We start from the raw sequence: 19,637 nt of genomic DNA, 5'->3' as shown, positions 1-19,637 counted from the left end.
GATGGGTGGAAAATTAACTCCGTCCCCGGGCTGATCCAGGGAGGTTCCAGGTTTCCGGAAGACCGTCGTCGAGCTTTGTTCGTGCCCCTCGGAGACGCCCCTCAATCCATGAGTTTTTCACTTAAGTGCCCCTAAGTAACCATGATTTTTCACGACGTAGAGTACCCGCCGTGACCTAGTCAGAAAGTACCCCAGCCTCAAATCTAGTATCCAAGTCCAACACTGACGTCTTGTCCTCTCTACGTTTTTCTGCACTTAAGCTTTTTCACGAAAATTTCTTTGAATAGTGGGATAATCATCCAGTACATAAGTCATTTCATAATATATATGACGGACGAGGGAGTCTGACCCGCGCGCGTAACCGGCTCACAGGCCGCGAAACAGGTATCCTCGGTATCGTTGGTATCGAAGGGGGTAACCTGAAGGCTCGCAGGTCGTGAGCAGGTGACGTATTAAGACCGAATTCGGCGAGGGCAATTTCAATAGATTATGCGAGATATCTAAAAAGATTGATCCCACAGACGAAAAATAGACATTCTAAATCATTATCATCACCGAGCCTAGTAAAACGTAGAACATATATTACTCAATAAGTTAGCACCAGTATTTAACTAATACGAAGAGGACACTAACTAGAGAAAACTGCAGCAGTGATAGCAGGTATATGCAGCCGAAAAATCAAGGAAATTATGTGGATCAATAACCTAGGCTTCATCGAGAAAGAGTGAAAAAACTGCTGGTTAAAAGTCACGCTTTTGAATAGTGTTGTCATTTAGTTTTGATCAAACTTTTTAAAGTTTTTAAAAGTTTTAACCTTAAGAGTACCAACTCGGCATATACCTTACAATAAATACGAATACTTATTGGTTGGCTGCCTATTAAGCCGAAGATACGAAGAAAGATTAGAAAGAAAGAAAGGGCGTCACTCTGCACTTTTGGAATGCACCATGGATACAGTCCTGTAGAATGTCTAATCCGTATTTTCTGGCCATCCTGAAGCCACCCCCGCATTACAATCTGAAACATAAAAAAGAATAAAATACTTGGCCAAACCAGAATGATTGGTTCCAGCCGGGTTCGAGACCGCGACCGTCAGTTCTTCAGACGTGCACACTAACCACTGGACCATAGACCCGTGGTAGTCACAGAGGATTTTAAGTTTAGTTTTGGCTATGCAACTTTGTATGGGTCTACGATTTTCAGAATAAATCGCCAACAGTTTTTCAAACGGATGAGCAAACAACAGCTCTAGTCGGGTTTACTGAGGACACATCATAATGATTATAAATTTTATTTAATTCGTCGATTTGATCGAAATAATTTGGGTAGCGTTAATCGGGTTCGAATCCCATTAGAAAATTTTGACTTTCTACACTGGGCGCGAATATCAGCACTTTTCATTGGTCAGGATAATGACGTCACACTGTCAGTATAAAAACCCAGGTCAGCTGATCCCTCCTTCCAGTTCGGCCATTTTTCAGGTAAGCAAACGTCATCCATCTTATTTTATTTCTTTCGATGGAATTTATTTATTAATCTTACTTGTAAATTGCATACATACCCCTTAGGTTTCGCATACGGTTTTACGTAAGACAATTTCCAAAGTTCCGGAAGTTCGGATTATATTATATAGGTGTTTAATTATGACATTTCCATTGTGACGTTCTTTTTGCTCAAAATTGTCCAAATGGCGTTTTAAATATTTAGAAGTAAATAATGAAGACGTTATTGTGATTTTATTGAGGAAATGGAAATTGATGAAATTTATTTATGAAATTTTCGGAAGCAGTTTTTCTGGTGTTCAAATCTAGCGCTAAAGAGCGGCTAGTTGACATGCCTAGGTGTAATACACAGACAGCTCAGTCTATTCAACCATGACTCGAATCCATAGAAACCTTTCATTCGAAGCGTCGTTCAACTTAATTCTGGTGGCTTCTATATTTAATATTTAGAAAATTATGATACCCAATAATTTAACGTTAATTATTATTATTACTTAATAGAAACTCGATTTAGCTATTTCTTAGAGTCAATAATTTTCGATTTTCTTGATTTTAATAAGATTGTTTTTACATTGCAGTAGCAGCAGCAGCATCAACAGCAGCAGTTAAAAAAGCAACAGTTATAAAAGCAACAGCAGCAGTACAACGACAACTACAACAATTACAACTTCAACAATTAAAACTTGAACTTCAACTTTGAATATGTCTACAAAATCTGACCTTTTTTCGGGACTGTTGAAGCTGGTTCGCGCCGAGGTGCTGACTCTAGACCCTGAAACCCTCGGCGCGTTTTGTGATTTGAGTAAGTACAAACTCTACTTCATCGATCTCAATTAGTTCATCTTGAGTATCTCAAATTCTCGATTTTTTTTTATGAACATCTCAAATTATTTGATTACCAACATTTGAAATTATTTGATCTAAAATTCACAATTATTTCATCTCAAATCTCCGCATTATTGGATATTCTAAATCTCAAATTGTCTAAATCTCAATTATTTCGAATATCATCAATTAAAAAATCTATTATCATCTAATGTCAATTTCTTTCAATTCTCTTTTCAATTTTGGAAAACTCAATTTATGTCACACACCGATAAAATTAGGAAATTTATTTTGAACATATCATTTTATGTTTCTAGTCTCTTATTTTATTTCAAATTTCTCAATATTGTTCGAGTATAATTTTTTCATTTTGACATATGATGCAATTTTGTCACCACTCTTAAACTCAATTGAATTTGCTATCGAATCTATGGTGAATTAAGTTTGAATTGAATTGAATTGAAAAGCGAGTACAGGCTCTGGTGGATGAGAAATAACTTGAGGAAGTAACTTCATTTCCTGGTTTCGGTTCCAAATATTGTCCAAATTGTGAAATATTCATCATGTTATTCATATTCCAGTCAATAGAGATAAGTTACAACAAAGATAATTTAAACTGTGTAGGCCTACAGACCAATGCATTTCATAGAAAATCCTGATTTATGTTTAATAAATCAAGTAACAGGTTCAGTTCATTTAGTCAGGAAGCAGACTGCAGTTTAGTCCTTATTTTTATCAGTAACTGGACTTGGGTTTAGTCCATAGTTTAGTCAATAACTGGACTACGGTTTAGTCCATATTTTAGTCACTAACTGGACTGCGGTGTAGTCCATATTTTAGTGGACTACGGTTTAGTCCATATTTTAGTCAATAACTGGACCGGGTTTAGTTGATAGTTTAGTCAGGAACCGCACGGCTGTTAAGTCCATATCCAGATACCCGTCACATTATGGGACCAACATTTTAGATACCGCTGAAAAGTAGCACTTGTACTTTACGTTACTTTCGTTTTTCTCTGCGACTCCAGGATCCGAAAACATGTGGTTTTTTTTATTAATCATTCATCAATCGTCAGGAAATTCAGGATCACTATTTTTGATCAATTGGTTAAACTTTGTTCCTCGTATCTCAAGGTAGTTGCTCAAAACAGTTTGAGATCCGGAGATTATGGCAGGAAGGAGGTATATCTCGCAACTGTTATCATGAGCTTATCTGCGAACTAGTCTCAAGCCCACTCACTGTTTATACTAGATCTAAACTAAGGATATGATGTTTGATAGGAATGTCGTACACTAGTTCGGCTCATAGTCCGAATCGTCATCGTCTAATTGTTGGCGAATCCTAGATATTGCGGCCTTGCGGCAAATACAGTTTGCACACGATTTATTTCTAACGGATTCATTATTACGGTCAATGGTTGGTGCCTCGTTAGGTACTGAGTCTTATACAGTGAGTTTACTCAGTATCCGGACCACAGTTTACTCAGTATCCGGACCACAGTTTACTCAGTATCCCGACCACAGTTTACTCAGTATCCGGACCACAGTTTACTCAGTATCCCGACCACAGTTTACTCAGTATCCGGACCACAGTTAACTCAGTATCCCGACCACAGTTTACTCAGTATCCGGACCACAGTTTACTCAGTATCCCGACCACAGTTTACTCAGCATCCGGACCACAGTTTACTCAGTGTCGGGACCACAGTTTACTCAGTATCGGGACCACAGTTTACTCAGTATCCGGACCACAGTTTACTCAGTATCCGGACCACAGTTTACTCAGCATCCGGACCACAGTTTACTCTGTGTCGGGACCACAGTTTACTCAGTATCCGGACCACAGTTTACTCAGCATCCGGACCACAGTTTACTCAGTATCCGGACCACAGTTTACTCAGCATCCGGACCACAGTTTACTCAGTAACGGAACTGTGTGATTCATTTTGTTCTGAGACCAGATTTTATTAAATTTCCTAGCAATTCTTCAGATCATCTTCACCCGTCAAGGGATTTGAACCTACTAAGCTAAAGCTGTTCCCCGAACCCCTTGACCTCACGAGTCGTTGGAGTCGTTACTAGCCGACCAGAATCCGGTCGTACCAATCACAGCGCTTGTAACAAACGACAGTAGACTTCTGTTGGTTTTCCATTTAAATGGACCAATCAGCGAACGTTTTTCCGAACAAGGAAGTATTTTGCAAATCGATATATGACGTCATGCGCAACAGCGCCAGTAATGAAATCACGCGTCGTGAGGCCAGGGGGCGCTGGTGGAAGCGAGTTCGGGAGTGATACCGGACCCCCGGCAAGCGAGGATGTCTTCAGAAAGGCCTACCCTTTGACTTAATGTTTTACTTTTCAGAATTCTTTTATTTTCTTAAAGCCATAAAAAGTATTTCCTCTACCGTTATCCAGGCCTGACATTTATCTACGTCTATCCTGTTTTACACCTTACAAGTTCGACAGGGACATTTCATATTGTTTTTTCTGTAAACGGCTGCAGCTGTATTTATAGTGAATTATTCCACTGAATGATTCTATACTTGAAGGGTAAGTAGTGATTATTTGAAATACTTAATGAATTCATGTGAAATAGGCCTAAATTCTAAATATCGTTTATTGTTCGCTGTTAATGATGTTTGATTTTTATAGATAAAAATCTTACTGTAATTTGTAGTGAATGGATTTAATTGTATGAAGTTGCAGTAGTGAACAGTGTCGTGTGAAATGGTTTTTACCCCTGATGGTTGTTTCTGAAGGTACAGTAGTGGACAGTGTCACGTGAAATGGTTTTTACCCCTGGTGGTTGTTTCTGAAGGTACAGGTGCGGGTAGTGTCGAGTGAAATGGTTTTTACCCCTGGTGGTTGTTTCTGAAGGTACAGGTGCGGGTAGTGTCGAGTGAAATGGATCTTACCCCGGCGGTTGTTTCTGAAAGTAAAAGTTCAAGTTTTTTTGATTGATGATGAAAATACAGAAAATACAGAAGAAATTTGAATGACATTTTTTGTGTCCATTTTCTGTTTGTGATAAAATGAAAATGAACTAGACTTACTTAGCAAAAACCATAGGGAAATGTACAGTACTCGAAGGAAATATCACAATTTTTCGAACTAAAATTCAGTGAAAATTCATTTAACAAAAAAATATTTTCAAATGTATCGCATTTTATTGGATTTTTTGCCTGTACTCATACTGTAGACTTTGCTTAAACTGGTAGACGATCTATATCTGGTATAATCTGTTCAATTCAATGAAATAAAGATGAAATGTTGTTTTTATGTTTTGCCTTTTATGGTATTGCTCTGTTCGATGATAATAAAAATAATAATATTATGTGTCTAATAAAGCCCTAAATCCAGATGCTGCTCAGAGCGCTTTACATTTTCGGTTTTATTGCCCCAGCCATTTAATAGTAACATCCGAGCAGCCGCTAGGTGCTCAGGGGTCCTCTATCGGGCCAGGTACCCATTTACTTCTGGGTTGAGAGAGGAAATAAGGATAAGTGTCTTGCCGGGGACACAATGGTAGTGTACAGGTTCGAATCCATGACGACCTGATTTCCCAGAACACTTCCCATATCCCGTAAATGTTCACTTCATTTCCGTTTATTCTCTGCCTGAACCGGTAAACTGTAACGGCTGTTCGCCTATATTATAGAATACATGTATGTACTATCAACCTTCTATCTCTGTTAGCAAAAATACATAAAAACATAAGAACATCTTTATGTATTTTAACTGTTCGCGATTAGGCCTTATGTTCTATTAATGCACACGCATGACTGGTCATAATTTCCATTATGCAAGGACATCACAAGTGAACTGAATCGGAGGAAAATGTTGCGTGATAAAGAGACATGAAGTTTGTAGGGTATGACCCTTGGAAAATTTTGGTGGTAATTTTTCTTACTGAAAGTGACGTCCTATGGAAATGAGCTAATTTGCATAAATTATAATTGGTGACCTATTTATTTGATAACCCCCTAAATTTCTTGTATCAAAATGAACAAATCGGGTATATAGCCTCAGCTAACAGCTGACAATGGAATATTCTATGTCTACGGTCAGAAATATGAATTATATGGGTAATTATAATTAGAAAATGAGCTAATAATTAAAAATCTAAAATCTAATCAGATTGTATAAAATACAAAGAACTTGATAATTTTGACCGCTATTAGGCTCAATAAATCTTTTCATCAATTGATTTTTGCAATTCTTAAAAACCGGTGCCTAATAAGGTAAAAAATAGAAGGTGCCAAACTGTAGCAGTTTAGGCGGAGGCTACTGTATGATGAATATCAGCTGAAATGGTTGTGCATGGAATTTTGTTGATCTGAATAAATGAATGGCTGCTGTACGATGAATTATACATTCTAGGTGAGTTATGTAATGAATATGTGGACTACCGATAGGCCTATTGCTGACAATGAATATTCTATTGGGAAAAATGAATTACAGCCATTTATGGTTATAGTTAAATATTGTTCTTCAAAATGAATGTTTTTTATTTGTAGTGAGTGTTGTTTCTGAAGGTGCAGTAGTGGGCAGTGTTGTGTGAAATGGTTTTTACTGGTTGTAGATTCAGCGAAGTGAAATTATTTGTGTCGTTTTTCTGTTTTAATTAATGCTGTAAATAGTTTAAACAATAAAATATTAAAAAATCAGTCATATTTTTATCTTCATTTTTGAGAAAATTCAGAAGAAAATATAAAATGTACACACTTGCCTCATGTTCAGAGGAAATGAAATGCAAGTTCTCCCACTTACCGTGGATGGAGTGTGGCCCTGTATGCAATAAAAAAGTGTTCTACAAAATAATTGAATACATTTCTGAAGTTTGGACACATTTTTCACTCGTCCATTCGAAAAGTAATTACTGAATAAAAGGAATGATCGATTAATTTTTTGTTGATACAGCGCGACATCTGTTGTTTTAAATCAGATCTTTTATCGTTGCAAAGTTTCCATTTCAATTGGTTGATAAATGAAAAGTTATCATGCGTGTTATTCCAAAGAGGTTCCCAGATTTTGAAACCAGGGTCATGGGTAACAATTCCATTCATTATAATGTATAGTTTTTGTCACCTGGAACCTGGTACGTCATCACCCCAGAAAAAAAATCAAGTGTATTTTTGATTCATGATTATCTACCAAAATTGATTGTCAAGGTAATGGTAAGATGTAATTTATTACAATCAGTATTTCCATTAATGAATTAACAAAAGTGTACCCGTCCACGTACAGGGTTGGTTCTGAAATATATCAAGTATATAAGACATGAAAATACCATTATAAAATGTGTATTGGAAGATTCAATTATCAGCCTCACTGATGATATACTGTCAACTCATCGTTATTATGTAATGGATGATGCAAATCATGAGAGCAGTTAAAAGTGTAGTTACAACAGCGTTAGTCTACAACCAGTGACATGATCACTTCTCACAAAATAAGCTTACGATCCCTTCCAAACGTTCAAATGACCCTTCTCACCCCATCACGTCACATTCACCTATTGGATAACTGCATTATTTTATAGGTTACTATATACAAATATGATAATTATATTCGAACATGTCATTATGTCATTTATGTGTAATATGCATGATCCTTAATGTTTTTTTTTTTCATTTCAGATATAGACATCATTGAAAACATCCAACATGACCAGTCTGAAGCAGCCCGCAGAGCATTTCCAGCATTAAAAGATACTTATACAAGGTGTGTATCTCTCTGCGGGCCTAAGGAACCAACTCTTCCTGAAATTGTTCCACCTTTTGAGTTGGTTCCTTTGCAGGAGGTGGACCCTGCTTCTCCCGTAAATGTGGAGCAGGAGGTCGCCCCTGCAGTGGTGACCCCGACAGAGGCGCCACAGCTTCAGACGCCTTCACTGCGTCGGTCGCCCCGTCAAAAGACTAAAGATATAGATTACGCAATAGGTTCGGGGCGTCCGAAAACAAAAAAAAAAGGCAAACGTGCAGCTCGTCCTCCTCCACCTCCGCAACCAAATTTTGAGGAGGAGAGCAGTGATGAGGAGGAATTCGCCACTCCTGGAGCGACACCACCAGGGCCCGCAACTCCCCCGCCACCACCACCACCACCACGTACCAGACCACCACCACGTACCAGACCACCAACATCTAAGTCAACACCAGCATCTACGTCAACACCAGCATCTACGTCAACACCAGCATCTACGTCAACACCAGCATCTACGTCAACACCAGCATCTACGTCAACACCAGCATCTGCCGGACCACCACCATCAACCGGACCACCTCCATCAACATCGACATCGACTGGAAAAAATAGAAATAAGAAGAGAAAATATAATGATAACGAAAATGCTTCAACATCAGGCGCTCCAGTGGGGGCACCACCTTCCCCCGCTGTCGAGCTGGTGGCGCGCGGCCCTGGGTGGTCAAGAAACATCAACTACCACGATCCAATCAAAATGCTCCGCGATGTTGAAGGGGCCTTTAAAGGAAAATACGAATTAGTTAAACGTAGGCGAACAAATTAAAATAACATCAGCCCCTTCACTCGCCATCACCCGGGCAACAACATCAGCCCATGCACGTCTGCAGATCGGCACTTCTTGAAACTCAGTTTTCCCTTCCACCTTCGTCGATCTGCAGGTTGCGCAGTGTTAAATATCTGTCAACACTCCTTGAACCAGTGGGCGTGCAGTCCTCCTTGCTTTTATAAAAAAAATATGAAAATAAAAAACCAGACATCATTGCATATAATCATTGCTTTTATGGAGGTTTTACGGTTTCTCCAAAAAAATTTAAAAAATTGAAAAATGATTAAAAAAATTCATTATCATTTCATCCCTTTATTTACTTTTTGGACAAAAAGAAATATTTGTCCATCATCCCATTCATTTACTTTTTAAATCATTTATTTATTTTTTTTTGACTGTACGACCCACTGTGTTCCACTCCATTTTAACCCCCATTTTTGCATTAACTCTTACCTTATTAACTAAGGTTCATTGTGCTTCTCACAATGCTGAAGCATTAACCATTCTTGGCGCTACTTTGCAGCAGTAGCCATCTATACCACCTAATTTGTGGCAGTAGCCTTCTTATGAGTCATCAATTCTAATACCATGGTCGACCTTTTCAAATATCTTTCGGGATATAAACCATCCTTGCCACTACTTTGCAGGAGTAACCATCCATACCACCTGATTGTGGCAGTAGCCTTCTTAGGAGTCATCTATTCTAATTCTATGGTCAGCCATTGTAAATCTCTTTCGAGATATGCAGGGAATCAATTCCTACAATAACTCCTATGGAGTTTGAAAAAAAGTGGATTTTTCAAATCAAAAGGAACTGTTACGTGATTCTTTATCGAACTTTATCGGAACATGGAGAAGGAATAGCTATGTTTCACACATAATGCGTTTCCTTATGAAGCTAAAAATAACGTGGAGAAGGAACAGCTATGTTTCACATAATGCGATTCCTTAGGAAACTACATTGAAACAGATTGTTCAATGTTCCATGTTGCCCCCTCCCCCAAATACTATGACGTTTATACGTCAAGTGTAAAACCATTATATCGTTATTAACATATTTGTTTTTCTAATTACAGAATTAAAGATAAATTTAATATGACATGAAAACTTGAATGATTGAAATGTTAATATCTAATGCTCAACAACGGAGGGAAATCCTTCACATGTGATCGGAGGGATTTAAAATGTTTACTCATAAGGAAAAGGGATATATATTTATATACGTGAGATTGCCCGGATTAAAAATTGCGCAAGAAAGGAAACCACAGCAAAGACTACGGTAATCAATTTCATTACATTTCTTGGGTGTGAAAGTTCACTGGATCAGTGATCAATCCATGAATTTACGAGTTCTTAATTGAACATGCTAAAATCTGCAAAAATACAATGATAAATCCAAATCTTTGATAAAAAAAGGATAAGATAAAGATCTTGGACTAGAGAAATTGTCGTAATCACTTCAGTGATCAGGTTTTATTGATTGATATTGATCTCTACTTATCCTAACGACCACCAGGATGAAGATTTTATTTTAAGACTCTTGTTAGATTAATCTGCATCTCTTGTTGAAATCAATAAGGCATATGAGAGAGGAGGTTCAGGGAGGTATGAGAGAGGAGGTTCAAGGAGGTATGAGAGAGGAGGTTCAGGGAGGTATGAGAGAGGAGGTTCAGGGAATATGAGAGAGGAGGTTCAGGGAGGTATGAGAGAGGAGGTTCAGGGAGTATGATAGTTTATGGAGATATGATAGAGGAGTTTATGGAGATATGATAGAGGAGTTTATGGAGATATGAGAGAGGAGTTAGGTAGATGTGATAGAGGAGTTTAGAGAGATATGAGAGAGAGGAGTTTAGAGAGATATGATAGAGGAGATGGTCTAAAAGGAAAGTTGTTAAGTACATAACAATCGAGCAACTCAGTAATAGACACCGCTCTGATAAAGTAACTCATAGTCCTCGATTGGGGTCTAAATTGCAGGAATTGCGTTTAGCAATTGAAATATGGTTGATAGAGCGTGGAATTGTTTCCATGTAGGCGAGCAATGCATAAAACACACGTCAGATTAAGGCTGTTGAGAGTGAATTATCAATAGATTTAAGAAATCGAGGATGAAGTTGTTTTCAAGAGGTCCATCATTCATATTGCAGTTAATCAGATCAGGTTCTCAGGTGCTTCCTTGGTCCCCAAAAACGGCATAAGTTGTATCAAAGTATGTGACATACCGGTAACCTACTAATTTATTACATGAAAAGAGGCTACTTGTAGTTTCTCAGCCACTTTGCAATTATTGTTGTTAAGAGGTCACAAAATCCTACCAGCATCATTAATAGATTTCTAAGACAGTTAATATTGTAATTTTTGTGGTTCCAGTTTTAGATTTTAAATTCCTAAATTTTGAGTCCTTCAGTTTGAACTTTTCCTATTCTATTTCTTGTCAAAGATTTCATTCCCGTCCTCAAAATTATTTGCGGTTTTTGGAATACATGTCTCTGCGAAATATCATCAATTATTTTCCTGGTTTCGTTTTTACTATTGCCCAAAATCGTATCTCATATGAATTATTATTACTATTATTTGATTCTTTCACTGATTGATTACAGGTCTTGTGGGGTTTGGTTCGATATTGTGATTGATCAAGGTGATCCATCTAAAACTATTCTTGTATTAATTTTTGAAATATGCATATCTGAAAACAATTTCATTGATACTTCTAAACTAGTAATTCTAAAATAATTCTAAAAACAATTTTACACGTATCTTAAGACTATTCTAGAAACGATTTTAAATTATTTCAATTTTAATTTAACTTTTTTATCTGAATTTTAATCTATTAAAGTTACTATTCTATATCTGAATTTTGAAATACCTATGATATCTAAAAACTATTTTATTTGAATTTTAATCCATTAAAGTGACTATTTTATAACTGAATTTTAAAATACCTATGATATCTAAAAACAATTTTATGTGAATATTATTCTATTTGTATATATTTTATCTCAAAGTATCTTTTTAAACGGTTTTATTTGTATATATTTTATCTAAAAGTATCTTTTTATTTGTTTAAATTTTAAAAACTATTTCTTTTCTATATATTTTAAAAACTATTTAATTTGTATATATTTTAAAACTATGTAATGTGTATATATTCTTTTAGAACAACGTTTTATTTGTATTTTGATACAAACTAAAAGATCAATTTGATGAAATATTCTATATTCGACTATCACTGTGTATATTCGAACCCCAGTGATTTCATGAGAATGGAATAACTGAAGGTCCAGGTTTTATCACCGAATACTCTTTGACACAATTACGTGGTCCACAACACAGATATAAATAGTGGTTATATAAAAGGCCCATGTTGTATACAGTGCACACATAAAGAGCTTTTACTCGTAGTTGATATAGGCTTAGTAAATATGAAATGTGATTGAGAACTTTTTCTCATACTTTCTTTACCTTTTTTCTTATAGTTTTATTTTCAGTTTTCTACTAACAACAGAAAATGCACTCATTTTCAGTCGGTGTTTCACAATAATGGAATGCGACAAATAAAAAAAAAAGTGCAAGTGTATTTTTCATATGATATTTTCAGCATCTCGACGTATGATATTGACGTAGATTATTGAAGCGTAGATTCAGAAAATCACTACTAGGTGGCGTGTCAGATTATTAGTTCAATGACATCAGATAGATATAATAATACAACCACTTGTAGTACAAACAGTAACAACAATTTTCCTGCACAATATACAAATAGTAGTGAAGTCCAATACTATCTTTGAATCAGAACTTCCTCTAGCCTTAATGCTAGCAGTCATGTTATTATTTTTATTGGACGTCATCTCGGCTTTTTCGAAACTTGTCTTTGAACGTAATGATAATCTATAGTATTTTTGGAAATGAAATAAATCAAAGCTAATTTGTTGTCATCATAACAAAATATGTCGCTGAAAACATCATATAAAAAATACACTCAATATTTTTTTATTTTATTTATTTCGTTCCATACAAAACCGTACTCAGTTCCACAGTTGGATTTGGATACAAGAATTTAAATGCATAAAATTGCACAACTGTTGAACTGGGATTTGTTAAATTGTGAGCATGATGTTTAATATCTAATCACTAGTGTGTTTCAAGTTAGCCTTAGTTTAGATTAGTTAGTTTTTGTTAAGTCATTTTAATAATTTTCGCTGTTTTAAATTTAATTCGTTCCAGTTGATTTAAGTCAAGTTTAGTTTAAGTTTAAGTTCGTTTAGGTCAAGTTGATCAAGTCGTAACTATTGTTGTTAACTTAAAGTACGTATAAACCTCTGATAAACTGAGGGTCAATTTATCTTATGATAAGTTACACTCAGGTTATTAATTAATAATCCCGTTTAAGATCTCATTATTTTATGCAGTTCAGAGATTTTCACTGAATAAAATAGTAACATCTTAGAATGTGATGAACTGAGGGTAAATTCATCATTGTTGAAATTACTCTCAGGATCATCATTAAAACAATGAATGAACTGAGGGTAAATTCATCATTGTTGAAATTACTCTCAGGATCATCATTAAAACAACGAATGAACTGAGGGTAAATTCATCATTGTTGAAATTACTCTCAGGATCATCATTAAAACAACGAATGAACTGAGGGTGAATTCATCATTGTTGAAATCACTCTCAGGATCATCATTAAAACAACGAATGAACTGAGGGTGAATTCATCATTGTTGAAATCACTCTCAGGATCATCATTAAAACAATGAATGAACTGAGGGTAAATTCATCATTGTTGAAATCACTCTCAGGATCATCATTAAAACAACGAATGAACTGAGGGTGAATTCATCATTATTGAAATCACTCTCAGGATCATCATTAAAACAATGAATGAACTGAGGGTAAATTCATCATTTGTTTAAAATATTTTAGCGTTAACACCAGTTTTAATTACCCCCTGTTTTCTTGTTATTGATAATTACATCACGGGTTATAGAATAGATGATTTAAATTCTAGATGAACTTGCACTTAATTAGATGAATTTACTCTCAAGTTATTGAAACATAATGTTAATTTTAATTTTAAGGATCCAGGGCATGGTCTTCCTGCACCCCTTGTTTTTATCTTTTTTCACTGCTATCAAGGTTCTCGTACACATTTCATGCAGCTTTTTCATTCAATATCAATATCATCCTCACTTGCCAGGTTTTAATTGTCGTCTGCCGAAGCTCATGCCATCATAAATCCCGGCTGCCAATTCTTCAGTGGTCTACTTCATTGCTCAAGATTCCTTGGTTAGACAGGTTACCACTGAGCGGTCACCAGTCTATGTGTTAAGTCAATGAGATGCATTGTTTTTGCAGATTCGCTACACATCTGATTGACTAGATGTAAAGACTGGTGGCCGCTTAGCAGCAACCTGTCGACACGAGATATCTTGGACAATGTAAGAGACCAATGTAGGGTTTGTGAGCAGGGTTTGTGTAAGTGTGAGTGCCGGTGGGCGGCAATAAAACCCTGGTGATTGAGGATGTATCGATGTACATATCAACACTCAAAAAGCCAATAATAACAGGCAGCATTATTATTTTGAGGTGCACCTGGCCTAATATACCGCGCGGTAAAAACCACTCTTTCTGTGGTTGTGTAGTACCAGTAATTGATGATCATCGAGTGAGTGATTGGCCAGGCCCAGTTATTCCATTCTGAAATCACTTGGGTTCCGATTATGATTGACAAATATAAAATATTTCATCAATTTGATCGACACATTTTTATCCGTACTTGTACATGTTGTAAATTTTTAAATAGCTTTTTATTTGTATATATTATATTTCTTTTTAGATTTTTTTATTGATTTTGATTTTTTACTTGTAAATTATCTTTTAGATATCTCTAACTTTGGATTTTAATGATTATTTATACCTTTCAAATATAATCTTAAATGTTTTTGATTTTCTAAACTTCATAAAATCTATACATCAAATCGAACTATTTTAGTGCAAATTTTGATATAGATTTAATTGATAATCAATATTTTTATTTCTATTGAATAATTTCAATATTCAAAACAACAGAATGAATGCATTCAATCTTAGTTTGATACTGATATCACTTGTTGCATCTTTTGTTTTAACAAGATTTTAACCTATAAGTTTGGAGCATTGATATTAGTTCATTGCATTAGTCCCGCCTCCTCATTTATGGCTGATGGTTGATTTCAGATTTTCAGCTTCTGATAACATTAATATTAATTCAATGCTACATTATGTTTTGTTGTTTTATTTCATACGAACGTTTTCAAAGATGACTTTTTGTCGAATTGATATTTGGTATTGAAGAGGTTGAAATAATTATACAATTTTATAGAATTGTCTAAAATACTGTACCTAGTAACATATAAGTAGTATTGCTAGTGTACCTCTATTTTCAAGTTGTCCTGTAGTACAACGTTAAGCCGCCTCTTTGAAACAATACGTTTTATCCATACATTTTATCAGTGATTTTTATCTATTTGTCCTGTGGTATGACGTTAAACTGCCTCTTTGAAACAATACGTTTTATCCATACATTTTATCAGTGATTTTTATCTATTTGTCCTGTGGTATGACGTTAAACTGCCTCTTTTTAACCGTTTTTACCCATATGTTTTATTGTTTTTATCATATGTTTTATCATTTTTATCACCCCTTCTTTTTCTACCTTTCTCTATCCTTTCCCTCTCTGTCTCTATCCTTTCCCTCTCTGTCTCTATCCTTTCCCTCTCTGTCTCTATCCTTTCCCTTTCTGTCTCTATCCTTTCCCTCTCTTTCTCTAACCCACTAACTCTCTTCCTCTTTCTCTAACCCACTAACTCTCTCCCTCTTTCTCTAACCCACTAACTCTCTCTTCCTCTTTCTCTAACCCACTAACTCTCTCCCCTCTCTCCTTTCTTCCTCTCACCCCTCTCCTTCATCCTTCCTCCTCTCCCTCCTCTCTCTCCTCACTCTCCTCTCTCTCTCTCTTTCCCTCTCTTTCTCTCTATCTTGTAAATATTGTAAATTTGTAAATAGTAGTTTTTATTTCTCTTGTAAATATTGTAAATTTGTAAATAGTAGTTTTTATTTCTCTTGTAAATATTGTAAATTTGTAAATAGTCGTTTTTATTTCTCTTGTAAATATTGTAAATTTGTAAATAGTTGTTTTTATTTCTCTTTTTAATTTTCTGTAAATATTGTAAATTTGTAGATAGTTTGTTTTTTTCTTTTTTTCATAATTTTCATCGGATCTCACTTTATTCAATACAACAGAATGAATGCATTCAATCTTGGTTTCAAACTATTACTTTTCACTTTTCACATACATTCGTAGCATTGATACCATTACATTAGATAAGTCCCTCCTCCTTTTGATTTAATATTTGAAAGTTAAGCATATAGTAATAAGCGTATAACATCGAAGACATTTTGTCACAGGCTGAAGAGCATTTTATATCATATGTCAAGAAATAAGGATTGGATTGATGTTGCTTCCTGTGATCTCTGATCTGTTAGCTTGCAAGAGTATTTAATTATCACTTGTTTGTAAATGATTGAGTTATGTTTACCATTACTGGTTTGCAATATGCTTTACCATCATTGGTTGCAGCTATGAACAAACATCTCATTGATTGTGCATACTTCCCCCTCATTGGTTGCAGTTCACTCCATTGGTTGCAGCTATGAACAATCATCTCATTGATTGTACATACTTTCCCATCACTGGTTGTCACTTGATTGGTTGCAGCTACGAACAATCATCTCATTGATTGTGCATACTTTCCCCTCACTTGTTGCAGTTCACTCCATTGGTTGCAGCCAAAAACAATCATCCCATTGATTGTGCATTGGTTTGAGATATAATTTCCACTCATTGGTCGCTGTTCACTTGATTGGTTGCAGCTACGAACAATCATCTCATCAATTGTGCATACTTTCCCCTCACTGGTTGCAATTCACTCCATTGGTTGCAGCTATGAACAATCATCTCATTGATTGTACATACTTTCCCATCACTGGTTGTCACTTGATTGGTTGCAGCTACGAACAATCATCTCATTGATTGTGCATACTTTCCCCTCACTGGTTGCAATTCACTCCATTGGTTGCAGCTATGAACAATCATCTTATTGATTGTACATACTTTCCCATCACTGGTTGTCACTTGATTGGTTGCAGCTACGAACAATCATCTCATTGATTGTGCATACTTTCCCCTCACTTGTTGCAGTTCACTTGATTGGTTGCAGCTACAAACAATCAACTCAATGATTGTGCATACTTTCCCCTCACAGGTTGCAGTTCACTCCATTGGTTGCAGCTATGAACAATCATCTCATTGATTGTGCATACTTTCCCATCACTGGTTGTCACTTGATTGGTTGCAGCTATGAACAATCATCTCATTGGTTGAGCTAATTTCCCCTCACTGGTTTGAAAAATGATTTCCTCTCACTGGTTGCAGTTCACTTGCTTGGTTGCAGCTACGAACAATCATCTCATTGATTGAGCATACTTTCCCCTCACTGGTTGCAGTTCTCTCCATTGTTTGCAGCTATGAACAATCATCTCATTGGTTGAGCTAATTTCCCCTCACTGGTTGCAGTTCTCTCCATTGGTTGCAGCTATGAACAATCATCTCATTGATTGAGCATACTTTCCCCTCACTGGTTGCAGTTCTCTCCATTGGTTGCAGCTATGAACAATCATCTCATTGGTTGAGCTAATTTCCCCTCACTGGTTGCAGTTCTCTCCATTGGTTGCAGCTATGAACAATCATCTCATTGGTTGAGCTAATTTCCCCTCACTGGTTTGAAAATTAATTTCCCCTCACTGGTCACAGTTCACTCCATTGGTTGCAGCTATGAACAATCATCTCAATGATTGTGCATACTTCCCCTCACTGGTTTGCAGTTTTCAGCTCTGGTTTGATGATGATAAATGCTGGTTTTATCATTGGCTCTACGCGAACAGTTATCAAAATGTTTGAAGCCTTTGCCAGACGTCTTGTGGGTTCGATCTCTCTAAGAAAAAGCTAAAAGGGTTTCAATTTGGAATACAGTTTGTCTCCTCCAGCAACAAACGTCCATAGTCTCGAACAAACTGATTTGCATTTGTAAAAAAAAGCTTTGATAGGTGTATGGCTACATTTCCTACAAGACTCCTCTCTCTCCTCTCTCATCACGAAATAAGTAAGACACAAATCTGAAAGTTAAGAGTTACAAAACACTGTGGATGAATTGCTGCTAAATCAATTGGTGGTAATGAAAGTTAAGTGTTACAAAACACTGAAAGTTGGTTTCTTGAAACAATGATACATGCAATGAAACATTGATAGATGTACTGATCTTGCGGTTGTTCTACCTCCTTCCTCTGCTACGAGGTGATATATCGTGCCATTTTTATATACAATATCAAAATCATAGACAATTAAAATCTTCTGGTTGCATGGCTTCTCCTTTTGTTCTCTATAACTCCCGGTAATGGCCTTGCTATGACATCAAATGAGTATCAAATACAGAAGATACTCCTTTCTTCTCCTTTAAAAACGGCAAATACTGTTGTTTGCTACTACGGCAAATACTGTTGTTTGCTACTGCATGTTGCTCATTCCACTCTGTTCTAGGGGTGATATCGAGTTTTGGAGACTCTTCTCCTTCCCTTGTCTTCTTGAATTGTCAAATAGATGTGACTTACAATACTGATTACTTCCTTATTTGAAAACTTCATGTTGCTGATGCTTGCTATCATTCAACTCTGTTTTGGTTGTGATATTGAGTTTTAAATGTTGTGTTAGGTGTACATGCCTCCTCTCCTCTCTCTCCTCTCTCATCAACAATTAAATAATACACTCATTGTTTGTATACATTTAGTTTTTTGCTGTGGTTTCCTCAATACAAAAAAGTTTGAAATTGCTCATTGAATGCAGCGAATTACAAACTATGATAAAAGTGAAGTGAAAGTGGATGAATTACTGCTAAATCAATTGGTGGCGATGAAAGTTAAGTGTTACAAAACACTGTTGGTCAATTACTGCTAAATCATCACTGATGACCTCCGTTAATACTGCTGCTTGCTGCTGCGTGTTAATTAATACACTCTGTTTTGGGGTGATATTGAGTGCAGGAGTCTCCTCCTTCCTTCTTCAACTGTCATGTAGAAACGTGACAAACAAATTGAATTGTCAGTGTGTTACAACACTGATGGGCTCCTTTAATACTGCTGCTTGCTGCTGGGTGTTAATTAATACACTCTGTTCAGGGGTGATATTGAGTTCAGGAGTCTCCTCCTTCCTTCTTCAACTGTCATGTAGAAACGTGACAAACGAACAAAATTGTCAGTGTGTTACAACACTGATGACCTCCTTTAATACTGCTGCTTTCTGCTGGGTGTTAATTAATACACTCTGTTTTGGGGTGATATTGAGTTCAGGAGTCTCCTCCTTCCTTCTTCAACTGTCATGTAGAACCGTGACAAACAAACTGAATTGTCAGTGCGTTACAACACTGATGACCTCCTTTAATACTGCTGCTTGCTGCTGCATGTTAATTCTTACCACCTTCCATGAACTTCTTGAATTATTACACTAAACATTATTATAATAAAAATTATCACATTAAACATTATAACATCAAGAATCATTCTCCTTAAATACTGCTGCTTGCTGCTGGCTCTGTTTTGGGGTGATATTGAGTTCAGGAGTCTCCTCCTTCCTTCTTCAACTGTCATGTAGAAACGTGACAAACAAACTGAATTGTCAGTGTG

The sequence above is a fragment of the Tubulanus polymorphus genome, chromosome 8 (assembly GCF_964204645.1).
Source record: "Tubulanus polymorphus chromosome 8, tnTubPoly1.2, whole genome shotgun sequence".
Lineage (NCBI taxonomy): Eukaryota > Metazoa > Nemertea > Palaeonemertea > Tubulaniformes > Tubulanidae > Tubulanus > Tubulanus polymorphus.
Note: the sequence above shows the minus strand (reverse complement) of the source record.